Source organism: Coffea arabica, chromosome 11e (genome assembly GCF_036785885.1).
Source record: "Coffea arabica cultivar ET-39 chromosome 11e, Coffea Arabica ET-39 HiFi, whole genome shotgun sequence".
Taxonomy (NCBI): Eukaryota; Viridiplantae; Streptophyta; class Magnoliopsida; order Gentianales; family Rubiaceae; genus Coffea; species Coffea arabica.
The window spans coordinates 5,817,533-5,834,217 of NC_092331.1; the positions used below are offsets into that span (position 1 = coordinate 5,817,533).

Genomic DNA, 16,685 nt, shown 5'->3' on the forward strand with positions numbered 1-16,685 from the left:
TGATAAATTAATAAATTAAAATTAAGTTTCGGGTCATTTCGGGTCGACCCGCCGCCCCGTAAACCTGAAATTTTCGGGTTCGGGTCAGCATACCTGACCCGTCACGGGTTGGCGGGTCGGGGTTCGGGTCAACAGATTTTCTGGCGGGTCTGTTGACCCGAACCCGACCCGCCAACCTGATTTGGACCCGAATTGCCACCCCTAACTGCAAGCGTGAAGGATTGATTTCATGATAATTTAGAGTTGCGGGATGAGGGAAAAAAACAGGGTGCAAATCAATAACAAAAAAAAATATAAAGTAAATAAATAAAAGGATAAGAGGAAAATGCTTGAATTGACGCTTAAAATGAATTTCGGTCTAGAAAAGCCACACTGCTTCGCAGGACGGGGTAGTTTAAAAGAATAAAGCGAAAGGAACATGGCGGGTGCGATCATACCAGCACTAATGCACCGGATCCCATCAGAACTCCGAAGTTAAGCGTGCTTGGGCGAGAGTAGTACTAGGATGGGTGACCCCCTGGGAAGTCCTCGTGTTGCACCCCTCTCTTTTTTGTTTCGAAATCCAAATTTCCTATTCGTTCTTTATCCTGTAGTAATTTAGCTCCGTCGGAACGATTGCTTAATATTTTGCTTCTTGTCGAAGCGTGAAGGAGGATCTGAAGGCGCGAGACAAATCAGGAACGGTACGGCTCGATCAAAGCCCGGATCGTCGCTCAAATTTGTCGGCGCAAATGTATCACCGCAACTAGGGGTGGCAATTTTCGACACGACCTGAAAACACGACACGAACCTAACACGAAATTAATGGGTTTGGGTTGAGGTTTCGGGAATTCGGGTCAGAATCGGGTTGGACCCGATGAACCCGAAAAGAAAACCGGTCGATTTCGGGTCAACCCGTGGTGACCTGATATGACCCGATATGACCCGTTTACGAATTAAAAATAATTTAATAAACATAAAAATAATTTTATCTAACTAAACTAAGTTATTCTTTTTTTCAAAGGCATTAATTACTTAATCCTAAACGAATTTATTTAATTTGTGTGAAGTTGAAATTATTATACTTGGACAAATAATATATTATATTATTTTTCACTTTTGTATTGTTTTAATTTATTTTATATTTTGCTTGGGATAAAACACTTTTACGGTGTTTAATTTATTTTAGATTTGATTTGGAATCATTTATTTAAATTTTTATTACTTGATTATGTAATTAGTTTTGTGAGAAATTGATTTTATTAGAAATTACAGTGATAAATTAATAAATTAAAATTAAGTTTCGGGTCATTTCGGGTCGACCCGCCGCCCCGTAAACCTGAAATTTTCGGGTTCGGGTCAGCATACCTGACCCGTCACGGGTTGGCGGGTCGGGGTTCGGGTCAACAGATTTTCTGGCGGGTCTGTTGACCCGAACCCGACCCGCCAACCTGATTTGGACCCGAATTGCCACCCCTAACTGCAAGCGTGAAGGATTGATTTCATGATAATTTAGAGTTGCGGGATGAGGGAAAAAAACAGGGTGCAAATCAATAACAAAAAAAAATATAAAGTAAATAAATAAAAGGATAAGAGGAAAATGCTTGAATTGACGCTTAAAATGAATTTCGGTCTAGAAAAGCCACACTGCTTCGCAGGACGGGGTAGTTTAAAAGAATAAAGCGAAAGGAACATGGCGGGTGCGATCATACCAGCACTAATGCACCGGATCCCATCAGAACTCCGAAGTTAAGCGTGCTTGGGCGAGAGTAGTACTAGGATGGGTGACCCCCTGGGAAGTCCTCGTGTTGCACCCCTCTCTTTTTTGTTTCGAAATCCAAATTTCCTATTCGTTCTTTATCCTGTAGTAATTTAGCTCCGTCGGAACGATTGCTTAATATTTTGCTTCTTGTCGAAGCGTGAAGGAGGATCTGAAGGCGCGAGACAAATCAGGAACGGTACGGCTCGATCAAAGCCCGGATCGTCGCTCAAATTTGTCGGCGCAAATGTATCACCGCAACTAGGGGTGGCAATTTTCGACACGACCTGAAAACACGACACGAACCTAACACGAAATTAATGGGTTTGGGTTGAGGTTTCGGGAATTCGGGTCAGAATCGGGTTGGACCCGATGAACCCGAAAAGAAAACCGGTCGATTTCGGGTCAACCCGTGGTGACCTGATATGACCCGATATGACCCGTTTACGAATTAAAAATAATTTAATAAACATAAAAATAATTTTATCTAACTAAACTAAGTTATTCTTTTTTTCAAAGGCATTAATTACTTAATCCTAAACGAATTTATTTAATTTGTGTGAAGTTGAAATTATTATACTTGGACAAATAATATATTATATTATTTTTCACTTTTGTATTGTTTTAATTTATTTTATATTTTGCTTGGGATAAAACACTTTTACGGTGTTTAATTTATTTTAGATTTGATTTGGAATCATTTATTTAAATTTTTATTACTTGATTATGTAATTAGTTTTGTGAGAAATTGATTTTATTAGAAATTACAGTGATAAATTAATAAATTAAAATTAAGTTTCGGGTCATTTCGGGTCGACCCGCCGCCCCGTAAACCTGAAATTTTCGGGTTCGGGTCAGCATACCTGACCCGTCACGGGTTGGCGGGTCGGGGTTCGGGTCAACAGATTTTCTGGCGGGTCTGTTGACCCGAACCCGACCCGCCAACCTGATTTGGACCCGAATTGCCACCCCTAACTGCAAGCGTGAAGGATTGATTTCATGATAATTTAGAGTTGCGGGATGAGGGAAAAAAACAGGGTGCAAATCAATAACAAAAAAAAATATAAAGTAAATAAATAAAAGGATAAGAGGAAAATGCTTGAATTGACGCTTAAAATGAATTTCGGTCTAGAAAAGCCACACTGCTTCGCAGGACGGGGTAGTTTAAAAGAATAAAGCGAAAGGAACATGGCGGGTGCGATCATACCAGCACTAATGCACCGGATCCCATCAGAACTCCGAAGTTAAGCGTGCTTGGGCGAGAGTAGTACTAGGATGGGTGACCCCCTGGGAAGTCCTCGTGTTGCACCCCTCTCTTTTTTGTTTCGAAATCCAAATTTCCTATTCGTTCTTTATCCTGTAGTAATTTAGCTCCGTCGGAACGATTGCTTAATATTTTGCTTCTTGTCGAAGCGTGAAGGAGGATCTGAAGGCGCGAGACAAATCAGGAACGGTACGGCTCGATCAAAGCCCGGATCGTCGCTCAAATTTGTCGGCGCAAATGTATCACCGCAACTAGGGGTGGCAATTTTCGACACGACCTGAAAACACGACACGAACCTAACACGAAATTAATGGGTTTGGGTTGAGGTTTCGGGAATTCGGGTCAGAATCGGGTTGGACCCGATGAACCCGAAAAGAAAACCGGTCGATTTCGGGTCAACCCGTGGTGACCTGATATGACCCGATATGACCCGTTTACGAATTAAAAATAATTTAATAAACATAAAAATAATTTTATCTAACTAAACTAAGTTATTCTTTTTTTCAAAGGCATTAATTACTTAATCCTAAACGAATTTATTTAATTTGTGTGAAGTTGAAATTATTATACTTGGACAAATAATATATTATATTATTTTTCACTTTTGTATTGTTTTAATTTATTTTATATTTTGCTTGGGATAAAACACTTTTACGGTGTTTAATTTATTTTAGATTTGATTTGGAATCATTTATTTAAATTTTTATTACTTGATTATGTAATTAGTTTTGTGAGAAATTGATTTTATTAGAAATTACAGTGATAAATTAATAAATTAAAATTAAGTTTCGGGTCATTTCGGGTCGACCCGCCGCCCCGTAAACCTGAAATTTTCGGGTTCGGGTCAGCATACCTGACCCGTCACGGGTTGGCGGGTCGGGGTTCGGGTCAACAGATTTTCTGGCGGGTCTGTTGACCCGAACCCGACCCGCCAACCTGATTTGGACCCGAATTGCCACCCCTAACTGCAAGCGTGAAGGATTGATTTCATGATAATTTAGAGTTGCGGGATGAGGGAAAAAAACAGGGTGCAAATCAATAACAAAAAAAAATATAAAGTAAATAAATAAAAGGATAAGAGGAAAATGCTTGAATTGACGCTTAAAATGAATTTCGGTCTAGAAAAGCCACACTGCTTCGCAGGACGGGGTAGTTTAAAAGAATAAATCGAAAGGAACATGGCGGGTGCGATCATACCAGCACTAATGCACCGGATCCCATCAGAACTCCGAAGTTAAGCGTGCTTGGGCGAGAGTAGTACTAGGATGGGTGACCCCCTGGGAAGTCCTCGTGTTGCACCCCTCTCTTTTTTGTTTCGAAATCCAAATTTCCTATTCGTTCTTTATCCTGTAGTAATTTAGCTCCGTCGGAACGATTGCTTAATATTTTGCTTCTTGTCGAAGCGTGAAGGAGGATCTGAAGGCGCGAGACAAATCAGGAACGGTACGGCTCGATCAAAGCCCGGATCGTCGCTCAAATTTGTCGGCGCAAATGTATCACCGCAACTAGGGGTGGCAATTTTCGACACGACCTGAAAACACGACACGAACCTAACACGAAATTAATGGGTTTGGGTTGAGGTTTCGGGAATTCGGGTCAGAATCGGGTTGGACCCGATGAACCCGAAAAGAAAACCGGTCGATTTCGGGTCAACCCGTGGTGACCTGATATGACCCGATATGACCCGTTTACGAATTAAAAATAATTTAATAAACATAAAAATAATTTTATCTAACTAAACTAAGTTATTCTTTTTTTCAAAGGCATTAATTACTTAATCCTAAACGAATTTATTTAATTTGTGTGAAGTTGAAATTATTATACTTGGACAAATAATATATTATATTATTTTTCACTTTTGTATTGTTTTAATTTATTTTATATTTTGCTTGGGATAAAACACTTTTACGGTGTTTAATTTATTTTAGATTTGATTTGGAATCATTTATTTAAATTTTTATTATTTGATTATGTAATTAGTTTTGTGAGAAATTGATTTTATTAGAAATTACAGTGATAAATTAATAAATTAAAATTAAGTTTCGGGTCATTTCGGGTCGACCCGCCGCCCCGTAAACCTGAAATTTTCGGGTTCGGGTCAGCATACCTGACCCGTCACGGGTTGGCGGGTCGGGGTTCGGGTCAACAGATTTTCTGGCGGGTCTGTTGACCCGAACCCGACCCGCCAACCTGATTTGGACCCGAATTGCCACCCCTAACTGCAAGCGTGAAGGATTGATTTCATGATAATTTAGAGTTGCGGGATGAGGGAAAAAAACAGGGTGCAAATCAATAACAAAAAAAAATATAAAGTAAATAAATAAAAGGATAAGAGGAAAATGCTTGAATTGACGCTTAAAATGAATTTCGGTCTAGAAAAGCCACACTGCTTCGCAGGACGGGGTAGTTTAAAAGAATAAAGCGAAAGGAACATGGCGGGTGCGATCATACCAGCACTAATGCACCGGATCCCATCAGAACTCCGAAGTTAAGCGTGCTTGGGCGAGAGTAGTACTAGGATGGGTGACCCCCTGGGAAGTCCTCGTGTTGCACCCCTCTCTTTTTTGTTTCGAAATCCAAATTTCCTATTCGTTCTTTATCCTGTAGTAATTTAGCTCCGTCGGAACGATTGCTTAATATTTTGCTTCTTGTCGAAGCGTGAAGGAGGATCTGAAGGCGCGAGACAAATCAGGAACGGTACGGCTCGATCAAAGCCCGGATCGTCGCTCAAATTTGTCGGCGCAAATGTATCACCGCAACTAGGGGTGGCAATTTTCGACACGACCTGAAAACACGACACGAACCTAACACGAAATTAATGGGTTTGGGTTGAGGTTTCGGGAATTCGGGTCAGAATCGGGTTGGACCCGATGAACCCGAAAAGAAAACCGGTCGATTTCGGGTCAACCCGTGGTGACCTGATATGACCCGATATGACCCGTTTACGAATTAAAAATAATTTAATAAACATAAAAATAATTTTATCTAACTAAACTAAGTTATTCTTTTTTTCAAAGGCATTAATTACTTAATCCTAAACGAATTTATTTAATTTGTGTGAAGTTGAAATTATTATACTTGGACAAATAATATATTATATTATTTTTCACTTTTGTATTGTTTTAATTTATTTTATATTTTGCTTGGGATAAAACACTTTTACGGTGTTTAATTTATTTTAGATTTGATTTGGAATCATTTATTTAAATTTTTATTACTTGATTATGTAATTAGTTTTGTGAGAAATTGATTTTATTAGAAATTACAGTGATAAATTAATAAATTAAAATTAAGTTTCGGGTCATTTCGGGTCGACCCGCCGCCCCGTAAACCTGAAATTTTCGGGTTCGGGTCAGCATACCTGACCCGTCACGGGTTGGCGGGTCGGGGTTCGGGTCAACAGATTTTCTGGCGGGTCTGTTGACCCGAACCCGACCCGCCAACCTGATTTGGACCCGAATTGCCACCCCTAACTGCAAGCGTGAAGGATTGATTTCATGATAATTTAGAGTTGCGGGATGAGGGAAAAAAACAGGGTGCAAATCAATAACAAAAAAAAATATAAAGTAAATAAATAAAAGGATAAGAGGAAAATGCTTGAATTGACGCTTAAAATGAATTTCGGTCTAGAAAAGCCACACTGCTTCGCAGGACGGGGTAGTTTAAAAGAATAAAGCGAAAGGAACATGGCGGGTGCGATCATACCAGCACTAATGCACCGGATCCCATCAGAACTCCGAAGTTAAGCGTGCTTGGGCGAGAGTAGTACTAGGATGGGTGACCCCCTGGGAAGTCCTCGTGTTGCACCCCTCTCTTTTTTGTTTCGAAATCCAAATTTCCTATTCGTTCTTTATCCTGTAGTAATTTAGCTCCGTCGGAACGATTGCTTAATATTTTGCTTCTTGTCGAAGCGTGAAGGAGGATCTGAAGGCGCGAGACAAATCAGGAACGGTACGGCTCGATCAAAGCCCGGATCGTCGCTCAAATTTGTCGGCGCAAATGTATCACCGCAACTAGGGGTGGCAATTTTCGACACGACCTGAAAACACGACACGAACCTAACACGAAATTAATGGGTTTGGGTTGAGGTTTCGGGAATTCGGGTCAGAATCGGGTTGGACCCGATGAACCCGAAAAGAAAACCGGTCGATTTCGGGTCAACCCGTGGTGACCTGATATGACCCGATATGACCCGTTTACGAATTAAAAATAATTTAATAAACATAAAAATAATTTTATCTAACTAAACTAAGTTATTCTTTTTTTCAAAGGCATTAATTACTTAATCCTAAACGAATTTATTTAATTTGTGTGAAGTTGAAATTATTATACTTGGACAAATAATATATTATATTATTTTTCACTTTTGTATTGTTTTAATTTATTTTATATTTTGCTTGGGATAAAACACTTTTACGGTGTTTAATTTATTTTAGATTTGATTTGGAATCATTTATTTAAATTTTTATTACTTGATTATGTAATTAGTTTTGTGAGAAATTGATTTTATTAGAAATTACAGTGATAAATTAATAAATTAAAATTAAGTTTCGGGTCATTTCGGGTCGACCCGCCGCCCCGTAAACCTGAAATTTTCGGGTTCGGGTCAGCATACCTGACCCGTCACGGGTTGGCGGGTCGGGGTTCGGGTCAACAGATTTTCTGGCGGGTCTGTTGACCCGAACCCGACCCGCCAACCTGATTTGGACCCGAATTGCCACCCCTAACTGCAAGCGTGAAGGATTGATTTCATGATAATTTAGAGTTGCGGGATGAGGGAAAAAAACAGGGTGCAAATCAATAACAAAAAAAAATATAAAGTAAATAAATAAAAGGATAAGAGGAAAATGCTTGAATTGACGCTTAAAATGAATTTCGGTCTAGAAAAGCCACACTGCTTCGCAGGACGGGGTAGTTTAAAAGAATAAAGCGAAAGGAACATGGCGGGTGCGATCATACCAGCACTAATGCACCGGATCCCATCAGAACTCCGAAGTTAAGCGTGCTTGGGCGAGAGTAGTACTAGGATGGGTGACCCCCTGGGAAGTCCTCGTGTTGCACCCCTCTCTTTTTTGTTTCGAAATCCAAATTTCCTATTCGTTCTTTATCCTGTAGTAATTTAGCTCCGTCGGAACGATTGCTTAATATTTTGCTTCTTGTCGAAGCGTGAAGGAGGATCTGAAGGCGCGAGACAAATCAGGAACGGTACGGCTCGATCAAAGCCCGGATCGTCGCTCAAATTTGTCGGCGCAAATGTATCACCGCAACTAGGGGTGGCAATTTTCGACACGACCTGAAAACACGACACGAACCTAACACGAAATTAATGGGTTTGGGTTGAGGTTTCGGGAATTCGGGTCAGAATCGGGTTGGACCCGATGAACCCGAAAAGAAAACCGGTCGATTTCGGGTCAACCCGTGGTGACCTGATATGACCCGATATGACCCGTTTACGAATTAAAAATAATTTAATAAACATAAAAATAATTTTATCTAACTAAACTAAGTTATTCTTTTTTTCAAAGGCATTAATTACTTAATCCTAAACGAATTTATTTAATTTGTGTGAAGTTGAAATTATTATACTTGGACAAATAATATATTATATTATTTTTCACTTTTGTATTGTTTTAATTTATTTTATATTTTGCTTGGGATAAAACACTTTTACGGTGTTTAATTTATTTTAGATTTGATTTGGAATCATTTATTTAAATTTTTATTACTTGATTATGTAATTAGTTTTGTGAGAAATTGATTTTATTAGAAATTACAGTGATAAATTAATAAATTAAAATTAAGTTTCGGGTCATTTCGGGTCGACCCGCCGCCCCGTAAACCTGAAATTTTCGGGTTCGGGTCAGCATACCTGACCCGTCACGGGTTGGCGGGTCGGGGTTCGGGTCAACAGATTTTCTGGCGGGTCTGTTGACCCGAACCCGACCCGCCAACCTGATTTGGACCCGAATTGCCACCCCTAACTGCAAGCGTGAAGGATTGATTTCATGATAATTTAGAGTTGCGGGATGAGGGAAAAAAACAGGGTGCAAATCAATAACAAAAAAAAATATAAAGTAAATAAATAAAAGGATAAGAGGAAAATGCTTGAATTGACGCTTAAAATGAATTTCGGTCTAGAAAAGCCACACTGCTTCGCAGGACGGGGTAGTTTAAAAGAATAAATCGAAAGGAACATGGCGGGTGCGATCATACCAGCACTAATGCACCGGATCCCATCAGAACTCCGAAGTTAAGCGTGCTTGGGCGAGAGTAGTACTAGGATGGGTGACCCCCTGGGAAGTCCTCGTGTTGCACCCCTCTCTTTTTTGTTTCGAAATCCAAATTTCCTATTCGTTCTTTATCCTGTAGTAATTTAGCTCCGTCGGAACGATTGCTTAATATTTTGCTTCTTGTCGAAGCGTGAAGGAGGATCTGAAGGCGCGAGACAAATCAGGAACGGTACGGCTCGATCAAAGCCCGGATCGTCGCTCAAATTTGTCGGCGCAAATGTATCACCGCAACTAGGGGTGGCAATTTTCGACACGACCTGAAAACACGACACGAACCTAACACGAAATTAATGGGTTTGGGTTGAGGTTTCGGGAATTCGGGTCAGAATCGGGTTGGACCCGATGAACCCGAAAAGAAAACCGGTCGATTTCGGGTCAACCCGTGGTGACCTGATATGACCCGATATGACCCGTTTACGAATTAAAAATAATTTAATAAACATAAAAATAATTTTATCTAACTAAACTAAGTTATTCTTTTTTTCAAAGGCATTAATTACTTAATCCTAAACGAATTTATTTAATTTGTGTGAAGTTGAAATTATTATACTTGGACAAATAATATATTATATTATTTTTCACTTTTGTATTGTTTTAATTTATTTTATATTTTGCTTGGGATAAAACACTTTTACGGTGTTTAATTTATTTTAGATTTGATTTGGAATCATTTATTTAAATTTTTATTATTTGATTATGTAATTAGTTTTGTGAGAAATTGATTTTATTAGAAATTACAGTGATAAATTAATAAATTAAAATTAAGTTTCGGGTCATTTCGGGTCGACCCGCCGCCCCGTAAACCTGAAATTTTCGGGTTCGGGTCAGCATACCTGACCCGTCACGGGTTGGCGGGTCGGGGTTCGGGTCAACAGATTTTCTGGCGGGTCTGTTGACCCGAACCCGACCCGCCAACCTGATTTGGACCCGAATTGCCACCCCTAACTGCAAGCGTGAAGGATTGATTTCATGATAATTTAGAGTTGCGGGATGAGGGAAAAAAACAGGGTGCAAATCAATAACAAAAAAAAATATAAAGTAAATAAATAAAAGGATAAGAGGAAAATGCTTGAATTGACGCTTAAAATGAATTTCGGTCTAGAAAAGCCACACTGCTTCGCAGGACGGGGTAGTTTAAAAGAATAAAGCGAAAGGAACATGGCGGGTGCGATCATACCAGCACTAATGCACCGGATCCCATCAGAACTCCGAAGTTAAGCGTGCTTGGGCGAGAGTAGTACTAGGATGGGTGACCCCCTGGGAAGTCCTCGTGTTGCACCCCTCTCTTTTTTGTTTCGAAATCCAAATTTCCTATTCGTTCTTTATCCTGTAGTAATTTAGCTCCGTCGGAACGATTGCTTAATATTTTGCTTCTTGTCGAAGCGTGAAGGAGGATCTGAAGGCGCGAGACAAATCAGGAACGGTACGGCTCGATCAAAGCCCGGATCGTCGCTCAAATTTGTCGGCGCAAATGTATCACCGCAACTAGGGGTGGCAATTTTCGACACGACCTGAAAACACGACACGAACCTAACACGAAATTAATGGGTTTGGGTTGAGGTTTCGGGAATTCGGGTCAGAATCGGGTTGGACCCGATGAACCCGAAAAGAAAACCGGTCGATTTCGGGTCAACCCGTGGTGACCTGATATGACCCGATATGACCCGTTTACGAATTAAAAATAATTTAATAAACATAAAAATAATTTTATCTAACTAAACTAAGTTATTCTTTTTTTCAAAGGCATTAATTACTTAATCCTAAACGAATTTATTTAATTTGTGTGAAGTTGAAATTATTATACTTGGACAAATAATATATTATATTATTTTTCACTTTTGTATTGTTTTAATTTATTTTATATTTTGCTTGGGATAAAACACTTTTACGGTGTTTAATTTATTTTAGATTTGATTTGGAATCATTTATTTAAATTTTTATTACTTGATTATGTAATTAGTTTTGTGAGAAATTGATTTTATTAGAAATTACAGTGATAAATTAATAAATTAAAATTAAGTTTCGGGTCATTTCGGGTCGACCCGCCGCCCCGTAAACCTGAAATTTTCGGGTTCGGGTCAGCATACCTGACCCGTCACGGGTTGGCGGGTCGGGGTTCGGGTCAACAGATTTTCTGGCGGGTCTGTTGACCCGAACCCGACCCGCCAACCTGATTTGGACCCGAATTGCCACCCCTAACTGCAAGCGTGAAGGATTGATTTCATGATAATTTAGAGTTGCGGGATGAGGGAAAAAAACAGGGTGCAAATCAATAACAAAAAAAAATATAAAGTAAATAAATAAAAGGATAAGAGGAAAATGCTTGAATTGACGCTTAAAATGAATTTCGGTCTAGAAAAGCCACACTGCTTCGCAGGACGGGGTAGTTTAAAAGAATAAAGCGAAAGGAACATGGCGGGTGCGATCATACCAGCACTAATGCACCGGATCCCATCAGAACTCCGAAGTTAAGCGTGCTTGGGCGAGAGTAGTACTAGGATGGGTGACCCCCTGGGAAGTCCTCGTGTTGCACCCCTCTCTTTTTTGTTTCGAAATCCAAATTTCCTATTCGTTCTTTATCCTGTAGTAATTTAGCTCCGTCGGAACGATTGCTTAATATTTTGCTTCTTGTCGAAGCGTGAAGGAGGATCTGAAGGCGCGAGACAAATCAGGAACGGTACGGCTCGATCAAAGCCCGGATCGTCGCTCAAATTTGTCGGCGCAAATGTATCACCGCAACTAGGGGTGGCAATTTTCGACACGACCTGAAAACACGACACGAACCTAACACGAAATTAATGGGTTTGGGTTGAGGTTTCGGGAATTCGGGTCAGAATCGGGTTGGACCCGATGAACCCGAAAAGAAAACCGGTCGATTTCGGGTCAACCCGTGGTGACCTGATATGACCCGATATGACCCGTTTACGAATTAAAAATAATTTAATAAACATAAAAATAATTTTATCTAACTAAACTAAGTTATTCTTTTTTTCAAAGGCATTAATTACTTAATCCTAAACGAATTTATTTAATTTGTGTGAAGTTGAAATTATTATACTTGGACAAATAATATATTATATTATTTTTCACTTTTGTATTGTTTTAATTTATTTTATATTTTGCTTGGGATAAAACACTTTTACGGTGTTTAATTTATTTTAGATTTGATTTGGAATCATTTATTTAAATTTTTATTACTTGATTATGTAATTAGTTTTGTGAGAAATTGATTTTATTAGAAATTACAGTGATAAATTAATAAATTAAAATTAAGTTTCGGGTCATTTCGGGTCGACCCGCCGCCCCGTAAACCTGAAATTTTCGGGTTCGGGTCAGCATACCTGACCCGTCACGGGTTGGCGGGTCGGGGTTCGGGTCAACAGATTTTCTGGCGGGTCTGTTGACCCGAACCCGACCCGCCAACCTGATTTGGACCCGAATTGCCACCCCTAACTGCAAGCGTGAAGGATTGATTTCATGATAATTTAGAGTTGCGGGATGAGGGAAAAAAACAGGGTGCAAATCAATAACAAAAAAAAATATAAAGTAAATAAATAAAAGGATAAGAGGAAAATGCTTGAATTGACGCTTAAAATGAATTTCGGTCTAGAAAAGCCACACTGCTTCGCAGGACGGGGTAGTTTAAAAGAATAAAGCGAAAGGAACATGGCGGGTGCGATCATACCAGCACTAATGCACCGGATCCCATCAGAACTCCGAAGTTAAGCGTGCTTGGGCGAGAGTAGTACTAGGATGGGTGACCCCCTGGGAAGTCCTCGTGTTGCACCCCTCTCTTTTTTGTTTCGAAATCCAAATTTCCTATTCGTTCTTTATCCTGTAGTAATTTAGCTCCGTCGGAACGATTGCTTAATATTTTGCTTCTTGTCGAAGCGTGAAGGAGGATCTGAAGGCGCGAGACAAATCAGGAACGGTACGGCTCGATCAAAGCCCGGATCGTCGCTCAAATTTGTCGGCGCAAATGTATCACCGCAACTAGGGGTGGCAATTTTCGACACGACCTGAAAACACGACACGAACCTAACACGAAATTAATGGGTTTGGGTTGAGGTTTCGGGAATTCGGGTCAGAATCGGGTTGGACCCGATGAACCCGAAAAGAAAACCGGTCGATTTCGGGTCAACCCGTGGTGACCTGATATGACCCGATATGACCCGTTTACGAATTAAAAATAATTTAATAAACATAAAAATAATTTTATCTAACTAAACTAAGTTATTCTTTTTTTCAAAGGCATTAATTACTTAATCCTAAACGAATTTATTTAATTTGTGTGAAGTTGAAATTATTATACTTGGACAAATAATATATTATATTATTTTTCACTTTTGTATTGTTTTAATTTATTTTATATTTTGCTTGGGATAAAACACTTTTACGGTGTTTAATTTATTTTAGATTTGATTTGGAATCATTTATTTAAATTTTTATTACTTGATTATGTAATTAGTTTTGTGAGAAATTGATTTTATTAGAAATTACAGTGATAAATTAATAAATTAAAATTAAGTTTCGGGTCATTTCGGGTCGACCCGCCGCCCCGTAAACCTGAAATTTTCGGGTTCGGGTCAGCATACCTGACCCGTCACGGGTTGGCGGGTCGGGGTTCGGGTCAACAGATTTTCTGGCGGGTCTGTTGACCCGAACCCGACCCGCCAACCTGATTTGGACCCGAATTGCCACCCCTAACTGCAAGCGTGAAGGATTGATTTCATGATAATTTAGAGTTGCGGGATGAGGGAAAAAAACAGGGTGCAAATCAATAACAAAAAAAAATATAAAGTAAATAAATAAAAGGATAAGAGGAAAATGCTTGAATTGACGCTTAAAATGAATTTCGGTCTAGAAAAGCCACACTGCTTCGCAGGACGGGGTAGTTTAAAAGAATAAAGCGAAAGGAACATGGCGGGTGCGATCATACCAGCACTAATGCACCGGATCCCATCAGAACTCCGAAGTTAAGCGTGCTTGGGCGAGAGTAGTACTAGGATGGGTGACCCCCTGGGAAGTCCTCGTGTTGCACCCCTCTCTTTTTTGTTTCGAAATCCAAATTTCCTATTCGTTCTTTATCCTGTAGTAATTTAGCTCCGTCGGAACGATTGCTTAATATTTTGCTTCTTGTCGAAGCGTGAAGGAGGATCTGAAGGCGCGAGACAAATCAGGAACGGTACGGCTCGATCAAAGCCCGGATCGTCGCTCAAATTTGTCGGCGCAAATGTATCACCGCAACTAGGGGTGGCAATTTTCGACACGACCTGAAAACACGACACGAACCTAACACGAAATTAATGGGTTTGGGTTGAGGTTTCGGGAATTCGGGTCAGAATCGGGTTGGACCCGATGAACCCGAAAAGAAAACCGGTCGATTTCGGGTCAACCCGTGGTGACCTGATATGACCCGATATGACCCGTTTACGAATTAAAAATAATTTAATAAACATAAAAATAATTTTATCTAACTAAACTAAGTTATTCTTTTTTTCAAAGGCATTAATTACTTAATCCTAAACGAATTTATTTAATTTGTGTGAAGTTGAAATTATTATACTTGGACAAATAATATATTATATTATTTTTCACTTTTGTATTGTTTTAATTTATTTTATATTTTGCTTGGGATAAAACACTTTTACGGTGTTTAATTTATTTTAGATTTGATTTGGAATCATTTATTTAAATTTTTATTACTTGATTATGTAATTAGTTTTGTGAGAAATTGATTTTATTAGAAATTACAGTGATAAATTAATAAATTAAAATTAAGTTTCGGGTCATTTCGGGTCGACCCGCCGCCCCGTAAACCTGAAATTTTCGGGTTCGGGTCAGCATACCTGACCCGTCACGGGTTGGCGGGTCGGGGTTCGGGTCAACAGATTTTCTGGCGGGTCTGTTGACCCGAACCCGACCCGCCAACCTGATTTGGACCCGAATTGCCACCCCTAACTGCAAGCGTGAAGGATTGATTTCATGATAATTTAGAGTTGCGGGATGAGGGAAAAAAACAGGGTGCAAATCAATAACAAAAAAAAATATAAAGTAAATAAATAAAAGGATAAGAGGAAAATGCTTGAATTGACGCTTAAAATGAATTTCGGTCTAGAAAAGCCACACTGCTTCGCAGGACGGGGTAGTTTAAAAGAATAAAGCGAAAGGAACATGGCGGGTGCGATCATACCAGCACTAATGCACCGGATCCCATCAGAACTCCGAAGTTAAGCGTGCTTGGGCGAGAGTAGTACTAGGATGGGTGACCCCCTGGGAAGTCCTCGTGTTGCACCCCTCTCTTTTTTGTTTCGAAATCCAAATTTCCTATTCGTTCTTTATCCTGTAGTAATTTAGCTCCGTCGGAACGATTGCTTAATATTTTGCTTCTTGTCGAAGCGTGAAGGAGGATCTGAAGGCGCGAGACAAATCAGGAACGGTACGGCTCGATCAAAGCCCGGATCGTCGCTCAAATTTGTCGGCGCAAATGTATCACCGCAACTAGGGGTGGCAATTTTCGACACGACCTGAAAACACGACACGAACCTAACACGAAATTAATGGGTTTGGGTTGAGGTTTCGGGAATTCGGGTCAGAATCGGGTTGGACCCGATGAACCCGAAAAGAAAACCGGTCGATTTCGGGTCAACCCGTGGTGACCTGATATGACCCGATATGACCCGTTTACGAATTAAAAATAATTTAATAAACATAAAAATAATTTTATCTAACTAAACTAAGTTATTCTTTTTTTCAAAGGCATTAATTACTTAATCCTAAACGAATTTATTTAATTTGTGTGAAGTTGAAATTATTATACTTGGACAAATAATATATTATATTATTTTTCACTTTTGTATTGTTTTAATTTATTTTATATTTTGCTTGGGATAAAACACTTTTACGGTGTTTAATTTATTTTAGATTTGATTTGGAATCATTTATTTAAATTTTTATTACTTGATTATGTAATTAGTTTTGTGAGAAATTGATTTTATTAGAAATTACAGTGATAAATTAATAAATTAAAATTAAGTTTCGGGTCATTTCGGGTCGACCCGCCGCCCCGTAAACCTGAAATTTTCGGGTTCGGGTCAGCATACCTGACCCGTCACGGGTTGGCGGGTCGGGGTTCGGGTCAACAGATTTTCTGGCGGGTCTGTTGACCCGAACCCGACCCGCCAACCTGATTTGGACCCGAATTGCCACCCCTAACTGCAAGCGTGAAGGATTGATTTCATGATAATTTAGAGTTGCGGGATGAGGGAAAAAAACAGGGTGCAAATCAATAACAAAAAAAAATATAAAGTAAATAAATAAAAGGATAAGAGGAAAATGCTTGAATTGACGCTTAAAATGAATTTCGGTCTAGAAAAGCCACACTGCTTCGCAG

The 16,685-nt window shown here is 39.6% G+C and overlaps 13 non-coding genes across 13 annotated transcripts; all 13 read left to right on the forward strand.

Moving 5' to 3' along the window:
* Positions 1-423: 423 nt before the first annotated feature.
* LOC140028817 (5S ribosomal RNA) lies at positions 424-542 on the forward strand. Its single transcript, XR_011832722.1, has one exon. It is a non-coding gene; the product is annotated as a 5S ribosomal RNA (ribosomal RNA).
* A 1,135-nt stretch (positions 543-1,677) lies between these two features.
* LOC140028828 (5S ribosomal RNA) lies at positions 1,678-1,796 on the forward strand. Its single transcript, XR_011832733.1, has one exon. It is a non-coding gene; the product is annotated as a 5S ribosomal RNA (ribosomal RNA).
* A 1,135-nt stretch (positions 1,797-2,931) lies between these two features.
* Positions 2,932-3,050, forward strand: LOC140028839 (5S ribosomal RNA). Its single transcript, XR_011832744.1, has one exon. It is a non-coding gene; the product is annotated as a 5S ribosomal RNA (ribosomal RNA).
* A 1,135-nt stretch (positions 3,051-4,185) lies between these two features.
* LOC140028851 (5S ribosomal RNA) lies at positions 4,186-4,304 on the forward strand. The gene has a single exon (XR_011832756.1). It is a non-coding gene; the product is annotated as a 5S ribosomal RNA (ribosomal RNA).
* Positions 4,305-5,439: 1,135 nt separating this feature from the next.
* On the forward strand, positions 5,440-5,558 carry LOC140028862 (5S ribosomal RNA). Its single transcript, XR_011832767.1, has one exon. It is a non-coding gene; the product is annotated as a 5S ribosomal RNA (ribosomal RNA).
* A 1,135-nt stretch (positions 5,559-6,693) lies between these two features.
* LOC140028873 (5S ribosomal RNA) lies at positions 6,694-6,812 on the forward strand. Its single transcript, XR_011832778.1, has one exon. It is a non-coding gene; the product is annotated as a 5S ribosomal RNA (ribosomal RNA).
* A 1,135-nt stretch (positions 6,813-7,947) lies between these two features.
* On the forward strand, positions 7,948-8,066 carry LOC140028884 (5S ribosomal RNA). Its single transcript, XR_011832789.1, has one exon. It is a non-coding gene; the product is annotated as a 5S ribosomal RNA (ribosomal RNA).
* A 1,135-nt stretch (positions 8,067-9,201) lies between these two features.
* Positions 9,202-9,320, forward strand: LOC140028895 (5S ribosomal RNA). Its single transcript, XR_011832800.1, has one exon. It is a non-coding gene; the product is annotated as a 5S ribosomal RNA (ribosomal RNA).
* Positions 9,321-10,455: 1,135 nt separating this feature from the next.
* LOC140028907 (5S ribosomal RNA) lies at positions 10,456-10,574 on the forward strand. Its single transcript, XR_011832812.1, has one exon. It is a non-coding gene; the product is annotated as a 5S ribosomal RNA (ribosomal RNA).
* A 1,135-nt stretch (positions 10,575-11,709) lies between these two features.
* LOC140028918 (5S ribosomal RNA) lies at positions 11,710-11,828 on the forward strand. Its single transcript, XR_011832823.1, has one exon. It is a non-coding gene; the product is annotated as a 5S ribosomal RNA (ribosomal RNA).
* A 1,135-nt stretch (positions 11,829-12,963) lies between these two features.
* LOC140028929 (5S ribosomal RNA) lies at positions 12,964-13,082 on the forward strand. The gene has a single exon (XR_011832834.1). It is a non-coding gene; the product is annotated as a 5S ribosomal RNA (ribosomal RNA).
* Positions 13,083-14,217: 1,135 nt separating this feature from the next.
* Positions 14,218-14,336, forward strand: LOC140028940 (5S ribosomal RNA). The gene has a single exon (XR_011832845.1). It is a non-coding gene; the product is annotated as a 5S ribosomal RNA (ribosomal RNA).
* Positions 14,337-15,471: 1,135 nt separating this feature from the next.
* LOC140028951 (5S ribosomal RNA) lies at positions 15,472-15,590 on the forward strand. The gene has a single exon (XR_011832856.1). It is a non-coding gene; the product is annotated as a 5S ribosomal RNA (ribosomal RNA).
* Positions 15,591-16,685: the final 1,095 nt, after the last annotated feature.